This window comes from Gossypium hirsutum, chromosome A01 (assembly GCF_007990345.1).
Source record: "Gossypium hirsutum isolate 1008001.06 chromosome A01, Gossypium_hirsutum_v2.1, whole genome shotgun sequence".
Lineage (NCBI taxonomy): Eukaryota > Viridiplantae > Streptophyta > Magnoliopsida > Malvales > Malvaceae > Gossypium > Gossypium hirsutum.
In genome coordinates this window covers 47,162,218-47,183,290 of record NC_053424.1, presented here as the reverse complement: position 1 = coordinate 47,183,290, position 21,073 = coordinate 47,162,218, and the positions used below count along the sequence as shown (strand labels likewise).

General features: G+C 33.5%; 1 pseudogene; it reads right to left on the bottom strand.

The window, feature by feature from the left end:
* Positions 1–4,354: 4,354 nt before the first annotated feature.
* Positions 4,355–17,083, bottom strand: LOC107917427 (1-acyl-sn-glycerol-3-phosphate acyltransferase 2-like; annotated as a pseudogene).
* Positions 17,084–21,073: the final 3,990 nt, after the last annotated feature.

Genomic DNA, 21,073 nt, shown 5'->3' with positions numbered 1-21,073 from the left:
CGAAACTGTCTGGGTTGTGTTATTGGCTCGGTTATTGTGATTAATAGAAACTTTCCTTCAGCTTTTGTTGCGGAGGCTATTGCATGTTCCCAAGCAGTCCTCCTAGGTCTAGATCTAGGAATTCCCAACGTGATTGTGGAAGGCGATGCTCTCACAATGATTTGAAGAGTCCTTTCCCCTGCGCATGATAATTCAGTCCTTAGCGCTTACATTCGAGACATTAAATGCCAAACTGGGCCTTTTCATCGTCGTCTTTTGGCATGTTCTTTTTAGATGGGAATATTGTAGCTCATTTGGTGGCTAAGGGGGTTTGCAGGGAAGGATTACTCGATACCTAAATGGATGGGTACTTAATGTGACGTTGTGTAACTAACTCGTCTCCGTTTCCAGATTAGGGTTATAGAGTATTACCGAGCAAAGCAGAACATTTAACTTCACAATGGAAATAATTATACAAATTAAATGTTAACATTTAATAATTGAATCTAATATTGGTAAAAGTAAACTTACGGACCTTAAATCAAGCCTACGGGCTCTAAAAATAGTTTGAGAACATTCTAAAGTCAATTCGAAACAAATAAGAAAATCTTGGAAAATCTTGAAAACAGAGGTCACACGGTCGTGTGGCTAGGCCATGTGACATAGCCCAGACCGTGTGGACATTCGAGGTTTGGACACACGGTCGTGTCTTAGCTCGTGTGCCCAACCGTGTGGGTATTCAAAATTGGGCCACACTGCCGTGTCACAGGCCATATGCCAAACCATGTGTGCATTCGATGTTGGGTCACATGGCCGTGTTGTAGCCCATGTCGCAAGTCATGTGGTTCATAGATTGCCCCTAAAACAAGCCATTTCAAACCCAATCCTTGCACACCAAGACACACCATTTCTGCAAACATTCATATGACCAAAATACATTTTAAACACACTTAAAACATATCAATTCCATCAACCTATAAGACTAACCAATGTGCCAACAAAAGGTATCGCAAGCACAAACCAAATATAATCCCATTCAACATCCTAAAATCATTCATTCTACATAAATCAAGCATACCAAACCATTTCATAAGCATACCATTCAATCATGATTTACCTACCTTAAGAAGGTTATGCACAAGTGCAACATTACTTATTTACATCACCATTTGATCACAACTTCAACTAGGCATCCAACCACAATTAAATTCATCACAACTTAAACAACCAAGAAACCAAGATTACATTAAGCCCTATACATGCCATTTATAATAAAAAACTACCAAAATGATCAACTAATAGTGTGGTTGTGCTCCAAAGAGATTCCAACCGATTGAGCTTTCCAATGATTTAAAAAACAAAGAAAAACAACTAAATAAGCAAATAGTGCTTAGTAAGCTCATATAAAGGGGATTTAAACTTACCAAAGATAAAACAGTTAAACCATTCAAATATTGCTCATTAGATCAAACGAATATTTTTCTTTCCTATCCACAACACTTCTCAAAGTTGGAATTGTAACAATGTACATGCAAGCCAACCAAATCATGAAACATATCACAACAAGCTTTCAATATGTATTTCATTCTTCATATATTCAATTAACACTCTTTTCATTTCAAACACATATACCAAATTTTTTCCTTTTATCTTCTAAAAAACTTAAATCATTCTATATACATACATAATTGATTTAACCTTTAATCACTCGTTAAACCAAATGAAACAAATGACTTATAATGGCATAAAACATTACCCATACACATATTTAAAACTTAATTCAACATTTTATTCACACAATAAACTTCACTCCATGAATTTAATACTCATAAATTTTTATTCACATACCTGACCGTAGAACATTTATATAATAGCCATTCCCTTGCTATCCTTTTCAATACCTAAAATCTCAAAATAGATCGGTACACTGCTCCAATTAAATAACCCATTATTGTCACCTAGTACCTAACGGATAATTTCGTAATGAAGTTTTACACCTAGAATTAGTCAATGAAACCGAAAAGTATTATATATATATATGTATGTGACTGGAAAATATTATATATGTGTGTGCCCAGCATTGCTCAGTGAAACCAACAAATATTATATATATACGTGTACCTAGCACTGGTCGGTGACACCGACAATTATTATTATATATATGTGTGTCCAGCACTAGTCGGTGAAACCAACAAATATTATATATGTGTGTGCCCAGCACTGGACGGTGAAACTAGCAAATATTTTATATATGTGTACCCAGCATTGGTTAGTAAAACCGACAATTATTATATATAACTTATACCTCAAGATGCGTAATCATATAATCCTACTTCCATCATCTCATAATTTAACTCCTTACATTATCCACATTAATCAACTTCAATCTGTTCAAATCAACAATACAACTCTATATATAACATTTCCATACAATTCATTTATGGCTACTTATTTATTCATCCATTTATCAGCCGTTCATTGTATTAGTATATTTTTCATCATAATTCCGAGTGACTATTACATGTATATAATTGTTATATGCATATATAAATATAAAAGTTCACAAGTAAATATTAAATAGTTCAAGTTATAGCATTACGAACTTACCTCGACAAAAACAGTTGTAAAAACGAAGCTGACGACTAATCCGACACATTAGCATTTCCTTAGTCTAGATCCATTTGATTTATTTCTCGATCTAAATAATAAATTTCATTAAATTAAATCATTCAAATAACTTAATATAATTAATTCAACTTATAACCCTTATTAATGGAAAATTTATAAAATTATCCCTAATGTTTTACCTTTTATGCAATTTAGTCCTTAAACCTAAAACTTGCAATTTAACCACTTTTAATTAAAATTCATGCTAACTTATTCTCAATAGGTTCACAGAAAACACATATTTTTCATCATTTCTCATTATTAACATTGAAGTTTTCTATTTTCTCAAATAAATCCTTAAATACAAAATCAACAAAAACCACTTAACCAAATACTTGTATCTAACTACCAACTTAAATAATCTATCAACCATGTTCAAGATACTTTAAACTCATTCATAACAAGTCTCTAAACCTTTAACAATTTAACGATTTAACCCTATGCTAGCTAAATTAAATTAAAATGATACTAAAAACATAAAAATAATTAAAAACGAGACTAAAAAATATATCATCCATGCAAAATCATCATGGTTGAAAGCTTCCCATTTCAAAAATGGTTTTTGGTTTGCCAAATAGTAAATTGGAGAAGATGATGATTATTCTAATTTTTTGTTTTATTACTTATTTATTAATTTATTAGTTTACCCTTTTAATAATTAACCTTTTAATTAACAAAATATGTCCTTAATTGTCCATCACCCATCTATATAGTTTAATTACCATTTAATCCTATTAATTTACCTTTTCATAGCTATTTGACCCATTTAACCAATAGAAATAAACTTTTGCAGCTTTTACAATTTAGTGTTTTTATTTAATTAATTACTTAAAAGTTATCTTGACTAAATTTTAATATGACCCTAATAACAATCTGTAAATATTTAATAAAATATTTACGAACTCAGTTTATAAAAACAGTGTCTCGATATCTCATCTTCTAAAATACATTATATTTGACTCATAAATATTAAATAATAATATTTATAAACTCATTCGTTAAATTTATAGTCCTAAAATTATTATTTTCGACACTATTGAAAAATGAATTTTTACACGTTGCCGGTAGTGGAGAGCAATGGTTGGTCACTGTTGCGAGGCGGTGACAGGGAGAGTGGAACGGATTCTATAAATTTCGCCTAGCTGGAACTTGGGTTTGGGGATGGGAACACGGATCTCAAGGGACTACTGCTGTTTCTGTTGGGTTTCGGGTTGGGGTTTGTTTCTACGCGATTCTGGATTTGGTGGTGGTCTGTTAGTTTCGCTCAGGCGGATGAAAAAATCTTGGAGTTTTGACTTACAGCTGGTTGTTTTTGGGGACGCTTCATCTTTTGTTTGATTTGCCAGCTGGTTTTGTGTGGAACAGCTCTTTGGTTTTTCCGCTTGATTTTTATGTTGATTGTTGCTTGGGGGTTGTCTCTGAGCTGGGCTTCTTTTGGTTTTTTATTTTATTTCGTTCTAGTTTTGTTTGGTTTGTTTGATGGTTTCGGTCCTGTTTCTTGGACTTTGTTTGTTTTTAATGTTAGCCCAGCTTTACTAAAAAAATATATAAATAATTTTAAGTATTATATAAAAAAATTATATTCTATATAAATATCATATAATTTGAAAGAATTTAATTATCTTATTCATACAAAAAATAGTTATTTACTAATTAAACATTGCAGTTACATAAACTTTGATTGCATTTGAAATTTGTAACTACAAGAAAAATAATTTATATTTAATTGATTGACAGCTAAGTTTATACACTATCAATGAATTATGTAATGTCACCTATAAATAAATTTAATTAACCCTTGAATAGTTTAATTATTTATATTTGTTTTTAAGGATTTTTTAACGAGGTGTTAGTGTGTGACTTTTTGTAGTGTATGAATTTATACACGAAAGGTGTATCAAATTTTAACCCCACGTAAAATGTAGTAATGAATTTTACAAAATGGATTAAGCCAGAGGTGACTTCCATAGAGAATTAGGACTCTGGGGATCGTTCTTGGGCGGCTTACGGGGAGCAACCTTTGCGGCAGGGTTTGAACACTCTGATTGGGTGAAGAGAATCAATATCTGCATGAGGATGGTAACATTGGCCAAACCAAATGCCGACAATGCAATGCCCTTCCATGATGATAAAAGTGAAGACCATTGAAGAAATTTAAGGATCCCATAAGCCACAATACATGCCCAAGACGTAATAATCTGACCAAGAATAATATTTTACAAACAAGACAATGCCACAGCTGAGGTGTTGTCGACACATTTGTGTTCATATGCTATTTGGATTTAGTTTGAAAAAGAAAAACTCGAATTTTGTTCACTTAGCTTGAGTCGTTTGCAGGGGATGGCAATGAGCAAGGTGAACATTGAAAAAGATTCTGCTCATATAGGGTTAGATTAGGTCAAAATCCGATGGGTTCGGGTTATTTAACCATTTGTAGTTGTTCAAGATGTTGAGTGAGCTAGCTTCAAGTATAATACTGCTCTACTCAAGTATTTTGCCAGGTTAATCAAGCGATTTTATTTTTATTTTCTAAAAGGAAATTGAAATGAAGATTGGTTAATTTGGCATTGAAAGAATCTTACCAAAAGAGAATTGATCGGCCGTCGATCCATATCTTTAGATGGTTGATCACTGAAAGTGTCCTCAGCTATATGTTTGTCAAATAACTTGTCCTATATGAGGGTGAAAAAGAACTCTTAAGTAGGAAATAATGCATGAAATACATCAAGCACTATAGTAATCCTTTATAGATGACATTATCTAAGGTTCATAGCAATCCTTCTTTTCATTTCGAAGCATATAATTATTTACAACATGAATAGAAGACGACCAAGACAACATTCACTACAGAAAAATGTACATATAAAGAAATATTGTCTCGGTGTTTCCTAGTGGAACACCACTAGGTTCCGTATGTCGTAGCATTTACCACCCAAACACTCCTAAAAGTACAATCATTGGAGGTTTTTCCAAGGAAAAAAAAAAGACACTAAATGCCTTTTTAATTATGCAATTTTTTTTTTTATTTTGCGTGAACGTAGATTCTGCCATTTATAGATCAGAATGCTGTGTTTCACAATACAATTGGTAGCATTCTAATAAAATCAACGCCAATTCAGCATACAGTGGCGTTGTTGCAGTAATGTGACTAAATTATTTCATAAAAATTTAACGATGTAACATTTTTATTTTTAAATTATGACATTTAGCATCATTTTCTTGGTAAACGCTGCAAAATCTTGATAATTTGATAGTGTTTTATTGGAAAAGCCACCAAAATCATGACTATTAGGGGTGTTTTTAACTAAGAAACGCTGCTCAATGTCGTGATTTTAGTGGTGGTTGCAACAATAAATGCCGCTGAATGAGGATATGCATGACATTTTTTGATTTTTGCGGTGCACGCCAGCAAATACCAAATATAAATGCCACTAGGTTAGGCGTTTTACATTACAGATGCCGCTAAAGGTGGCATCATAACTTCTGCCCTTTCTTGTGGCATTTTGCCGTACTGCGGTAATACTTTTAGCAGCATTTCCCTAAAAATCCAAAATAAACTGTTCAGTCGTAGTGGTACTCACCTTCTCCACAAATATATCTTTACACCACTGCGCAACAGCCTCGTCCGTTTCAGGCAGTTGCTTCATGAGACGCCGCTTAATGTGTACATACACCTGCAAGCAAGTGGTGAAAATATCTTAATAATTTAAATAAACCTGCTAGAACTGCAACCCATTCGATTATCGAATAGGATATTTGAGATCAATGACAATCATAGTTGTAGGTTTAATCATCACAACTTCAGAATAACGTTTACATGTCAACAGCAGAAGAATGAAAAGCAAAAACTTTTCCACCATGACCTAAAGACTATATTCTCAGCGAGTTCTTCAATACTAACCTAGCAACTAGGCCAATTCGGTAGCTGTAAAACTAACCACTAGTAGTTATCTAATATATGAAAAGCCAATGACCAACAAATTTGTTGGCCTTCGCTCCTAGGATGCCAAAAGGTCTGACCATAGAGATATTTGGAAGCAAATTATGCCTTTATACTCCGAATAAATTTCAGAATCATGCAGAATTTAGAAGCAAAATCCTCAATAAGACCAGTGGAAAATTCTCCAAGAACATATCAATAGAAAACAAAGAAAAAGCAACTTTTGGTCTTAAATTAATACATGTTGCATTACAGAGTTAGCTTGGAATCTGACTTACCACTGAAGATTGCCCATTGAAAAGTCTAAGCAATGTAGGTGAAGGTGAGGTTTTCGGAATAGCCACTGTAATATCATAAATAGCTGGGACAAACAAACCCAAATTACTTATAGCTGTAACAAATCCCTGAAGCAACACAAATAATGATGATATTTCAGGCATATGTGAGGGATAACTGATGTATCTCTGGTAATGCTTGCTAAGTATTGAACCACTGTGCCGAAGCAGCAAGGGACTTGCATTGGCCAGAAAGTTTTGGCTGGATACAACAAAATCCTTTAAGGTAAAGTTGAAAATATTATTGATACATGCAAAGAGTGTTATCAAGAAGGTACGTAGAAAAAGATGGCATGGAATTGAAGATAAACAGAGCAGAAAGAATCAGAACTTAGTATGAGGAACTAAAACGTTTCTAGGTATAGGCAATCCTTGTCATACCGCATATTCTTGAGCTGCTAGAAGCCTTGCTTCAGTAAAGCGAGTCCCTTCTACAAAAAGTGCCAACCAGAAAGGCCGTGGGAAGTTCTTCAAACGTTTAAGGCCTGTCTGCAAATATAATTACACTAAGATTTTAACTGAGACAGACAATGTGGTCTAAAATAAAGTAAATACAGCAACACTTATGGTCATCTATATATGTATACAATCTAATGAGCAAACTTCTACCTTTAAACTGTTTTCATCTTTTGACTCAGTTTGGTTCCAAAAATAGATACTCAGAAAACCACATTGTCACACCCCAAAAACTGGGTTAAGAGAACCGAGTAAGTAAATTGAGAGTAAATGAACTGGAAACTATAATTAGATTAGATAATTAAATAATTAAGAATTAATTAAATAAAATATTAAAATAATTAGAATTAATAATTTTAGGTTAAGAAATTAAAACTTGGTGTACAGGAACTAATTTGGTCAAAATGGATTTTAAAAGCGAGGCTTGATTTCAAAATAATTTTGAAATTGATTTTAATTAAAAAATAAGGACTTATTTTAAAAAAAGAAGAAACTAGAGGTGGTTAAATGGGCAATAGCCCAATTTTTAAAAATGGGTTGCCTATTTAACAACCCCCATGTCCTTCCCTCCTATTTTTCATCTTCTTCAGAAATTTGTCAAACATCAAAACTTTTCTCCCAAAATTAGTTCATCCTTTTTTATTGCTAAACTCTCTAAACACAAAATCTCTTTTCCATTTTGAAGAAAACTCATGTTTTCATCTTTAAAATCCTTAAGAGATCTTTACATATTTTAGATCGAATTAGCTCCATAACTCGTCAATTTTACAAAATTGAGATGAGATTCTAACTTTTTATGATTAAACTAAGTGAGTTGTTGTTTTAATTCGATAATTAAATGATTTAATTAAGATCTCAATATATCACTTGATTTTAAGTTGATTTTTTGCTTGAAAATGGTACATCTTGTATTTCTTGGCTAAACTTTGGTTTTAAAGTGATTTCTAACTAATTATAATCTAATTAAAAGGTATTTGATCTTAATTTAACAAATTCTTAATAAATTTAAGTAAACTGAATGTTTTTCCCTTTCTAAAAGATCACATAAGCTTGATTTTTTCAAAAAAATTAAATCGATGAAATCGGGTAAAATTGATGGTTTAGATATGTAATTAGCTGATATTTAGGATGTATGAAGTTGAATTCTAAGCTTAGAAGTAAAATGTGAGTGGTTAAACACCTATCACGGCAAAACTAGTTAAATTTTCGATATAGAGGTTAATACGCTTTGATCTATGATTTTGGAATGATTTTATTGTGTTTGTTATTGTTAGTGATGCCTTTGTAATGTAATTGATGTTTATGAAAAGTGTCAATTCATTTGAGAGCCTCCACAACCAATGACAAAGGCAAATAAAAGCTTACTTGAGCATGGCAATTGAAGCAATGGTTGCTAAAATGAGTGGTCTGATATATTGCATTTAAACTTCAGAATGTAGACTATGGTAACATATGCATGCAAACCCCACCTTAATTATTATGTGAACCTTGATTTTTCTTGGTGCAAACTGGAAACACGAAAATACACACATTTTTTTATGCTTTTTTAACTTAAATTCATGCAAATTCGTAGTAATTCTTGTCAAAAAATATATAATAATTATAAAATAATTAAATTGTACTTAAATTATTAACATGTTTAATTTTAATTAATTTTATAATAAATTTTGATTAATTTTGATCATTTTTGACAGATTTATACAAAGGGCAAAATTTGGCTCGATAGACATTACTAGAAGCGCAAAATCGAGAAGCGATTTTTAAAGCATCAAGGCGAATTAATTTTTCAGCTGAAGATGGTCCAAATTATGAATATTAATTCATAATATAATTAATTTTAATTTTAATACAATTTATTTTGAGTTAAATAATTATTATTAATTAATTATGAAAAGAGGCTCAGTTGAGCTAAACCGAGAAAATCGATCCAACTGAACACTGGGCTGCCCAAAACCGTCCCACATGCTGACTCAATCAGCTTGTTTTGCTGATTATTTGGCTTGCAAAACAACTTTTGAAGACTTCTTAAATTTGCATTCAAACCCCTCCACTTATCATGCCTTCCTAGATTTGCCCCTACATTAAAATAGCAAGTTTGAAACATTCAAACTTGCTACATGTGTGATTGGCCATAGGGGGACTCTATGGCTGATGATTTTTGCTATTTTTAGCAGCATACTTAACCTATAAATACCTCCATTGGCTTCTCATTTCAAATAGATCTCAAACTCATTTATTTCTTCACTTTTCTCTCACTTTTCTCTCTTCATTCCCTTCCATTGTTCTTCATTTTCTTCCCCATTCCTTAGTCGATTTCACCTCTTGGAAAAGAGTTCTTCAAGCACCATTTGGAGTAGCATTCAAGCGTTCGTGGAAGCCTCGGTTCAACAAGAACAAGCGGAGGAGGAGGAGAGGAGCAAACTAGTCAAGCCTTGGTGAAACACCAGATTTGATTCTTGTTCCTTATCGTTTTAATTTTATTGTTGTTGTTGTTATGAACATGTCTATGAATATTTGTGGTGTTTATATGTTTAAATTAATTAATATGGATTAAATTTAATTTGTGTTAGGTTGATTGCATTCTGTCCACTTAATTTATTAAAATTGTGTTTGTGTTGTTATAGGCCTCGGTAAGATGTTTGATTAAGTAAAACCATGACTAAGTTATTCTTGCATTACAATTGTAAGGTAACTAATGAATTAATTATTTAAACGGATTGAAATTGTAATTAGCTGACACAATATTTAATCAGTGCATGTTTAATCATCTAAGGTAGCTGAGGGTTAAAATAGCAACGATATTTAAAGATACATTAGCCTTGCATAACTTGCAAGGTTATTGTGATTCAACTGTTTCAAGGTAGAAATACATTGTTACCTCACGTAATCTTTTATGTGCTTATGAGATTAAATTAATTGTTTGATTTGGCATAGAGATATGTACAAGAGATTATTTTAATTTCATAGGTATGTATGTGCATGAACAAATTTGCTTATTAAAATTTGTTTAATTGGTTGAATTGACATAGAGATATAATCAAGAGATACATGGATTTTGGTAGGTAAGTATGTTCATAAGTTAGCAAATTACCGAGTTTTCGTGAATTTATTCATAATAACATAAACATGAGTTTAATAATTTTAAGTTAAGAAATGTAATTAATCTAGCACAATTATGCCATCTTGATTAAAACTATCCTTTGAAATCGTGCATTGGAACTTTTATTTTATTTTATTTTACTTAGTTAAAATCCTAATTTTTAATCACCTACTCAAATCAAAATATTTTTATTTACCAAAGTGTTTTTAAAATTGTATTCATAAATAATTCTTTTCACAGTCTCTGTGGGTACGATAACTCGATATTTACTTGTCACTTTATTACTTGTTGCGATTGTGTACACTTGCACATTTTTATCATTCCACAAACTATTGCAAATTTGTTTTAATGTAGAGTATGCATGCTGTGCGATTTTAATGAGTCAAATGCATAAATTTAAAATGTGAATGTAATTATAGGAATAAAATAGACAAATCGTAACTGTAAACTATAGAATTTGACGTGACAAGTGTGTGAAATTAAATACTTAAAGGTTGCGCGTGTGCGTGTGCGCGTACATATTTGTAGGTATGAACAATTGCGTGAGCTATTGTACTAATAAATAGGTACGTATATAATATAAATAAGTGTACATGGTCTTGTTATAAATATAATATATAAATATGAGTAAAAGGGTCCTGCTATATACATAATACTTATATATGCGTGGGTTTTGTTATATATATAGAATATATATGCGTGTAGGGTCTTATTATATAATATATATGCGTTTAATGATTATATATGTGTAGGGGAATTGGTTTATATAATATATATACCCACGTATATGGCACTTGGAATGTGCTGAAATTTGATGTGACGGAGGGCTTTAAACAGATACGTATATATATAATATATTTATGCATCTTGTTATATATAATATATATGTATGTACAAAGGTCTTGTTATATATATAATATATATACGTGGATGGGTTTTGTAATGTTTGAGAATTAATATAAATAATAATAATGTGAACTCTTTTAACATGTGAATTTTATTGATAATGTGTATATCTATGCATGCACGAAGCAATATGTGAATTATGAGCCCTATGATAATGCAAGCTTTGATTAGTGTAGAATTATATTATCGCGAAATGTTAGGTGCGAGCTCAACTGTAGTGCGAGCCAATTATATTTGTATACTGTGTTATATTGTGAACCATGTTACCTTAGCAAATTATATTATTAAGGCGAACTGTGTTAATTTGGTGATCTGTATTAATATGGTGAATTGTATTAATTTGCCAAACTATGTATTGTGAGATTTTAAGTTGTATTGTATGTAAGCTAAACTGTTGCATGTCCTATGCTAATAAAATATGATAACAATGATTTATGTGAGCCATGTCATGAATGATATGTGAACTGTGTTATGTGTGCAATATATTTTCCATGAAAGTTATATTATTTGCGAACAATGCTCTATTGTGAATTGTTAATTGCGAATTGTGTTATAATGCTCTGCTTAATTGCGAACACTATTATACCGAATATTGTGAATGTGTTAAAGAGATATGTTGGCATTGTGACCTTATGGAGCCAATGGATATAGTTGGCATGCCATAGGATTGTAAGTACTCACCCTCATTATTGGGATGGGCATTGTGCCCAGAGATAGCGTTGGAGAGACAAGGTAATGCCGAGCATACCTCTATTCAACGGAGACATCGCAAGGCTCTATGTTGGGAGTGTTGGAGAGTGTGAACATTCATGCTACACTTATATTAGAGAAAACGTAGGGCTTTTTGAGTCCAAAAGTGAGGCGTTATAAGGAGATCCATTTATCTAATGTGTGGTGATAGAGTCTCCCCTATATGTTTCATAATCATGAAAATGAAAATTTACCATTATTTGAAATATATGAATTATAATGAAGTATGAACTGTTATTTTGCATGAATTGTTATTCAGTATGAACTAATATTTCATATGAAATATTATTTTGCATGAGCTGTCATTTGGTATGAACTATTATTTTATATAAACAGATATTTGATGCAAATTGATAATTTATGTGATCTTCCCATTTTATGCAAATTACTTGTTATATGCGCACTGCTAATTGTATGAGAACTGTTGTGTCGTGCGAGTTATTATTTTGTGTAGACTGTAATAATATGTGAACCATTATATTATGTCACCCTTTAACCTAATCGATGTGTTTATTTATAGTATGTTTGAGCACTCAGTGAGCTTCAATAAGCTCACCCACTCTTTTATAATATTGCAGTAACTTAGCTCATGAAGAGGTGTGGAAGTAAGTTATCCAAGTGATCCAAAGTAAGGCTATACCTGAATATGTCATTGTGTTCCCAAACCCAATAAGGAAGCCAATGTGGGACCAAATTATGGGTTTTAGAATTAGTTTTAGTTATAATTTTAGGGTTGTAATTGGACATATGGACCTTTAATTTGTTTAATTTGAAACTTTTACTAGTGCTTTAGATAGATGATTGAATGGTAGATTATGATTGCTTGATGAATGCTTTGATTAATTGATCAACTAACTCGTAAGTGTAGGTGGAAGAGCCGTTGGACATTGATGTAAGCAATAACTCTTGAAAAGATTTATATTTCATGCCTTTAGACCTAGTCAATTGCTCGTATTTAGGTACATTTAGTATATTATTTTAGCATTTTTTAGAAAATTGTATAAGAAGCTTGGACAAATCTCAAGTATTATTATTTGTTACTTTTAATTGCTTGTGGCAGGGCTGTGTTTGGTGGTTTGGTTGGTATAGGTTGAGGAATGAGAAATAAAGGAGTGAAGGTTTATCGTGGCAAAAGGTTTAACAGTTTGCCAACACGGATGTTGTGGTAATACTGAGAAGACTGAGTCAACACTTAACAAGTACTAGTTTCTGCCCAACTGTACTTGTACCAGAAAAATCTGCCTAAGAAAGAGAATAAGATAATCTTGGGCTGTTGGTTTTTATCCTAGAAAAAAGAATTTAAAAAAGAGGATAACCTTGGGTTGTTGAAAAAAGAATTCAAAAAGAAGAGAAGATAAACATGGGTTGTTGGATTTACCCTAGGGAAAAATCCTACAAAAAGCCAAAGGAGGAAACCTAAAAAGACGAACCAAAAAATGGAAAGGGATTTTTAGGCATAAATAAGGGTTTGATTGCGCAAAAGAAAGAAAGTCGAAGGCAGTCCTTCTTAGCCATCATAGGACACTGTGCTGCCGAAGGGTAGATTAGGCAAGCAAAAGCTGTTTCCTGAAGTTCTTCCATTATTTCCATTAGTGTTCCTTCGAAAGACTGAATTGAAGTAGTTGAACACAATGTCGGATAATATTTTGGTTTGGAATTTTATTTCCCAGCCCATGAGCTAAATCTTAAAGGGTTAGGATTACTTTCGATAAAACCTTAAATAGTTTTTATGGATGCAGTTTATCTCTAAATTTGCTTTACTTTTTCATTTGATTTTTCTTTTTTCTTAATTAAAATGCGAATGATCTCTAGACATAAAAGACTATTCACATACTTATAAGTTGATTCTAATTCCGAAAGGGTTGGATTAAATTTAAATGAAATGAGCAAGTATTCGATAGACACTTATAGTCGACTCTAGACATAGAGTCACGGTCATACAGAAGGAACCCATGTAAGATATCTAAAAAGCCTATAGACATGGGCAAGGTAATTTGAGGTTTTGCTTTCGCGAGAGGCAAGCCATTTTAGAACTCGTCTGTGCAGTAAAGTAGATACGATTTTGCCAAGACATTATTGACAGTAAGAGTCGATTCTGGGTAATCCCGACCTTCTGAATCAACACCACTCTATCCTTATTCTTTATCGTAGTATCTTTGCCACAATATATTTAGTTATTTATTTCTTTGTTTATATCCTATTCGGATAATCACTCTCATTATTGCTCTCACTTTTGCCATAGCATTTCCAATTATTCATCAATTCCATTTATTGCATACATGATCATTCCTTTGAATTATCACTGCATACTTACCTTAGTTTACCATAGCATTAATCGCATTTTATTATAATAACTTGACCACTTTTGTGCCTCAATCTGATCCTCGTGGGAATGATACTCATTCATCACTTTATTACTTGATTCAACGTGTATACTTGCACAAATCACATATCATTTCACACGCGACAGTAAGACTTAGATATTAAATGTGTGTGTTTTAGAAAACAATTGAATGTTCAGTATGCATGAATATAAAATTGGACAGATTACGTAAACTGATAATTGCCTGTGAACTAATTGAATGATAACTTAAAAAAATTGAGTGTAAGGTTTTAATCAATCTTCTAAAACAAGATTTTTATATATAAATCTACAATACTATTGTTGAACTTTGTAAAATGGAATTTTTCCCAATATATTACTATTTATTACATTTTAAATCTAATTATATATTTTTAAGCGAAATAGTTTTTCATGTCCCTACAAATATAGCCCTTTTAAAAATACACTACTATGTGCATGTATATTTAACTTAAGTTTTTATGGTAATCGCCCGTTAAATATTAAATTGTGAATTAATCTTGTTATTGATTGTTGATCAAAGTAGCATAACGGAAGCATAATATTAGATTTTTATAAAATATTTCATGATTAATTGTGTGGTATGATTGGTCGCTTAGTGTGTTTTGTGGTGGTTTAAAAGAAGAATCACTTCAATGGTTAATGTGACGTTCGAAATTTGAATCAGATCGTCCAGGTCAGGTTTAGGGCGCAATACATATCGACCAATCTATGACTTGCAAATATCATACATGAATTAATTCTTCATAACCATGCAAAAGTAAAACCATATTTTCTTCTTTTTATAAAGAAACTTACGAAAATAAAAGGCAACGTTCAAAAGTATACAGAAAAAAGTAAAACAGAGATATATGCCCAGATGCCTAAAATGAACACTAATTGTCACCACAAACACTATTTTTGTTATTTTTTTGAAAGAAAAAAATAGAATTTAATTTACTCGCCGCCCATTTATTTAACTCGTAAGTTACCTACAAAGCTATCTTATCTCACACAGTTTCGTGCATGAACCTGTATACCGTGGCACGTGCTATGTAAGAAATTACCATGTAAGTGGCATCAACAGCTATTATCATTCAAACTTGAAGACAAAGAATTGGTAATCAACAAAATCTCAATATTTACGGTTGAAACTTCAAATGAATAAAGAATAAGACATACCGTATGGAGTTTTACTGAATTCTTCATAACGCCTAATACACTGCCAAGGCAACCTGATCGCTCTCAAAAGCGAATTTAATTGTCTCTTAGCCACAGAATGTTTTAAGAGAAAAAGGAAATGCAGTTAGAATGCCAAACAACAAAATCCCAAGTAGATCTTTTTCAAATTTATGCTTCTTTCAACTAAAGAGTATGTAAAGGATTCCGAGTTGGAATATAGATTAAATACGGACATAAGCCAAAACCCATCCAGCTAACCGATCGATATCACTTCTATGATTGGATATGAGGAGGGCATGTTCCTCACCTGAAAAAAGTTTTAATAGCATATGGCAAGTAAATCATTCAAACGTTTATGATTGAACAATACACATTATCTATGTAACTGTTGGAGATCAATCTGTTAAGTAATGAATAAGTAAAAATAGCGAAAAAAATTAAAAAATTGAACACATAAATTTAGCATAAAAAAACCCTTTAAAGAGGATAGAAAACTGTGAGTATAGATAATTTTACTATAATGACAAAAAAACGAAGAATACAAAAAATGAAAATGTTTTCTAATAGATGTATTTTCTAAGAGCCTATTTATAGACTAAATTCGTAAATCAAATAAATTATGTTAATAAATGTCAAATATATTATACTAATAAATACTAAATCTTTTATAAAAAAAATATATTTTGTTTAACTTGACTTACAAATAATCTTTTATTTGACTGAAATATAAGACATATTCAACAGTAACCTCTAATACTGACAACTAGGTTCCTATCTATGGAGATTGATGTTAGTATTACCCATTAAATTGAAGCTTTCATTATTCACGAACATTTTAATCTACAAACAAAATGTCTCATAGATCAAAAATTATCTTTTAAGAGATCCATGACAAGTTCATTTCCCACATTAACAAAAGTTGACTCACTAAGGGCCAATAATTAACACCTAACTCGTATAACATCTATCGGTGATCGAAAAGATATGAAGCTTCACAGCAATACTTCAACTCATATTTGCATAATTATCAACATGATTTGACAATGAACAAAAAGGAAGTATAAAGCATTTAGGCATTTTATCATCAAATTTGTCTTAAAAAATTCGAAGCATACGAGTTAAACAAGGGAAATGACCTTAACTCCAGCCCACCAATCAACAAGCCGTATAATTTCCATTAACAATAACTCCAAAGCCACCGTAGTGATCGTTCTATAAGTGTTCTTGGACAGTGGCCAAATCAGAACAAAGTTAACTGCCTGAAAAACAAATGAAAAATTAAATTTGTCTAACACCGTAAATTCTAATTGCCATATAAACAAGAGCAACATGAAAATGGACTCTCGAATCCCATTTTTACCAAAATTTATTGGCTCAGAGATAAAATAGATTCGAAACCCAGATGTAAACGCAAGCGCATTACTCATCTCAGCTCAAAAAATTAGAAATATAGAAAGCCATTTTTATCAGAATTGTGAAAGAATAAAAGCAAATTCCTTGAGAAGTTAAAATAAAACTACAATTCTATCAATAATATAAAAGCCAAAAAAGGGAACCTGAAAGAGATTAATATTATGAATGAAAATCTGACTTTGTTCATTGTATACATTGTATATATAAAGAGCTTATATAACTGCTCTTCAACAATTTGCAAGCTATATTAACAACTTCAGGTGCTAACTAACTAACTGCTTGAGCTAGAATATTTGAACTCTATCATGCATCCAGTGACCAGACAGGTAAAACTTGAAGAAGATGATGAAATCGAGAAAAAAATGTTACTGACAGCGGCTTGGTGAAAACATCAGCCACTTGATCGCAGACGGGAACGTCACCAACCATAAGAGATCCATTCGCAACTTTCACACGTACAAAAAACAAATCTAGCTCAACATGCTTGAACTTACAGTGTAAGACAGGATTGGCCGCAACGACAATTGCACTAGAGCTATCGCACCAAACATGTGGAGTATCATCAGACTTAATTTGTAGTTGAAGCAACGAAACCAACCAAGTAGCCTCACTGGTGGCTGCAGCAAGGTTCTTGTATTCTGCCTCAGCCGTGGACCTAAACACCACTTGTTGCTTTTTAGAGAACCACGACACAGGAGTTTGACCTAAATACACATAGTATCCGGATGTTGAACGCTGATCGTCAAAATCTAATCCCCAGTTGGCATCAGCATATCCAACCAAGGACAATTGAGCAGACGGATGATAAACTATCCCAAAGTCAAGAGTGCCACACAGATACCGCAAAATGCGTTTTAGTGCCACCATATGTGCAGTAGTAAGATTATGCATGAACTGAAAGACTCGATTTACTGCATAGGCAATATCAGGCCTAGTTAGAACAACATACTGAAGAGCACCCACAAGGCTTCTATACTCAATGGGATCCTCCAAACGCTCTCTATCATCCTTAGACATGGTAGACGAGCTGATCATCGGTGTATGTACATTCTTTACCGTGATCATAGAATAGCGCTCAAGAATGTCACGAATATACTTCTTTTGACAAAGGTGGAGACAACCGAAAGATCGAGTAACCTCTATCCCAAGAAAATAGTGAAGATCACCTATATCCTTAAGCGAGAACTCAATATTTTACAACTGAACAAACCAATCTATAGAGGTAGACAAATTGCTAGTGATTATAATATCATCTACATATACGAAAACATAAAAGGTGGAGCCAGATATTACCCGAACAAATAGAGATGTATTAGACTTTGAGACAACGAAGCCAACCGAGACAAGAAACTATTTTAGTTTTTCAAACCAGGCATGAGGAGCCTGACGAAGACCATACAAAGCTTTCTTCAGAAAGTACATAAAGGGTTTACCATTGGGATCACACTATTCATATCCCGGAGGTTGATGCATGAAAACCTTAGTATCAAGATCGCCATTTAAAAAGGCATTGTTCACATCAACTTGCCCTTTCGAGACGGTAATGGACAAAATAACCCGAATAGTAGCAGGTTTCACTATTGGACTAAAGGTTTCCTTGAAATCACACCTAGGAACTTGAGAGCATCCTTTTGCAACCAGCTGGGCCTTTTGATAGGCAATAGTACCATCAGGATTTCTCTTGATCTTGAAAAGCCACTTACACCCTATGACCTTGCAATTAGGTGGTCACGAAATGCGATCCCATGTAGAATTACGAACCAGAACATCATATTCAACCTGAGCTGCCGCACGCCACTCGGAAGTAAAGAATGCTTCCTCAATTGTAGAGGGTTCTACAACTTCAACAGTCATAGATTTGGGTTTAAAAACACTAGCATTTGATCGAGTCACCATTGGGTGAGTATTGATTACAGGTATAGCACTCGTTTGACTAGCAGAAGAAGATTCATGACCTTCATAAGACCTACTCCCAACATCATTAGGCATAGGAGAACTATGTGGCTCACGATCAAACCCAGCCCCAGGCTGAGCTGCGGCAAGAGTAGCAGTTAATGGGCAAACAACTGATTGAGAAAGTGATGGGGGCTCGGCAAGCCGAGAAGTAACGGGTCGAACTAACTGAACCAACATTGAAATAGATTGACTATGACATGGCAGACTCCCCTCAAAAGCAGACTCAGTTGAGAGAAAATGATGCTCATCAAACACAACATGCCGTGAGACAACAATCTTACCAGTTAGTAGAAGGCACTGCTACCTCTTGTGTTGAGCACTATACCCTAAGAAAGTAGACGGTTGAGATTGAAACTCCAACTTATGTGCCATAAACAAACATAAATAAGGAAAATAACAACACCTGAACACTCTCAAATGATCATAACTGGGTTCGCATCTATAAAGGGCCTGAAAAGGAGTTTGTCCTTTTAGGACTGGAGTGGGAAGTCGGTTGATTAGGTGAACCGCACAGTAGAATGCATATCCCCAGTACTCTATAGATAGATTTGCTTGGGCCAAGAGAGTGATGCCCATGTTAACAATGTGGCAATACTTGCGTTCAGCCACTCTATTTTGTTCGAAAGTATGTGGACACGTCAATCGATGAACTATCCCTTGCAAAGCTAGAACAGACATGAAGGCTCGATACTCTCTGCCCTAGTCACTCTGAAACTGTTTAATTGTCTTCCCAAATTGAGTTTTAACAAGTTGCTAAAACTGAACAAAACACTACACAGCCTGAGACTTTTGTCGAAGCAGATATATCCATGTAAAACGAGTGCATACATCAATAAATGAGACATAATATCAGTTATCTCCACATGTAACAGACACAGGACCCCAAAGGATAAAGACAACTAATGTAAATGGATCACTATACTCAGTATTGGAGATAAGAAATGACAGTTTATGTGACTTTCCTTTTTGACAAGCAACACACACATCATCAAGATCGTATTTATTCAAAACAATATTACATTTGTCTAACGTAATTTTAACAACACTAGCAGCTAGATGACCCAGATGTTTATGCCACAAAGAAAAAGCATTACAGTCCTTAGACGTATGTTGATGTACAAAGGAATCAGCAACAGGAGCTTCGACCGAGTGAGTAGACATTACAAGCACCGGAAAGTGGTATAATCCATCACTAATGTGGCCCTTTAGCAAAGTTTCCCGGGTCATAATATCCTTAATGACACAATAAACCGGATGAAATTCAGAAAATACACCATTATCATTGGCAAATTGTGATACCGACAAAAGATTCTTTCTTATGCTCGGAACACATAAAACATTAGACAATTACAGTAATTTAGACTGAGTAGGCAAGAACCCATGACCAACGGACTCAATCGAGACGGGTGTACCATCACCCATTAAAAGAGAAGACGTACTTGAATACGAGTTAGCATCCTGCAGAGCTAATGGATCCTGACACATATGATTACTGGCCCCAGAGTCAGGATACCATGACGTTGTACCAACTGGCATTAGAATATATGAATCCGTACCACTAGCATTCGGCCCAACTTGCACGGTGTTGATATGAGAGCTGAAAGAGTCGGAGTAGTCAGACGGGTGAAGATCACCTACTTTAGGAAGACCAATGCATGGATCAGACTTGGAGTAGACACGAGTACGGGGTTTAGTATGCCACAGAACAACAAGACCACCAGATTTTCAATCATGTGGACCTACACCAAGAGAAGAATCAAGTTGAACGTTATTAGAAGTGGGCCCAGAAGCGCTCAGCTTTGTAGACCCTTGGAATGGCCCAAAACCATTTGGCCCATTAAAGGAAGGCCTATGTGTAGGTGGCAAATAAGTGGGTGGCCTAACTGCTGCATTCGACCCATTTGCCAAGTTGGCATCCCAAAGTCTGGCCCAAAATTTGGCCTGACAAATTCATAATTCGGCCTGTCACAATTTTGACCCACATAATTTTGACTAGTCTCAAACCAATTTTGAACAAGGTTAGTTGAAACCCTAGGTCTCCTATTCGG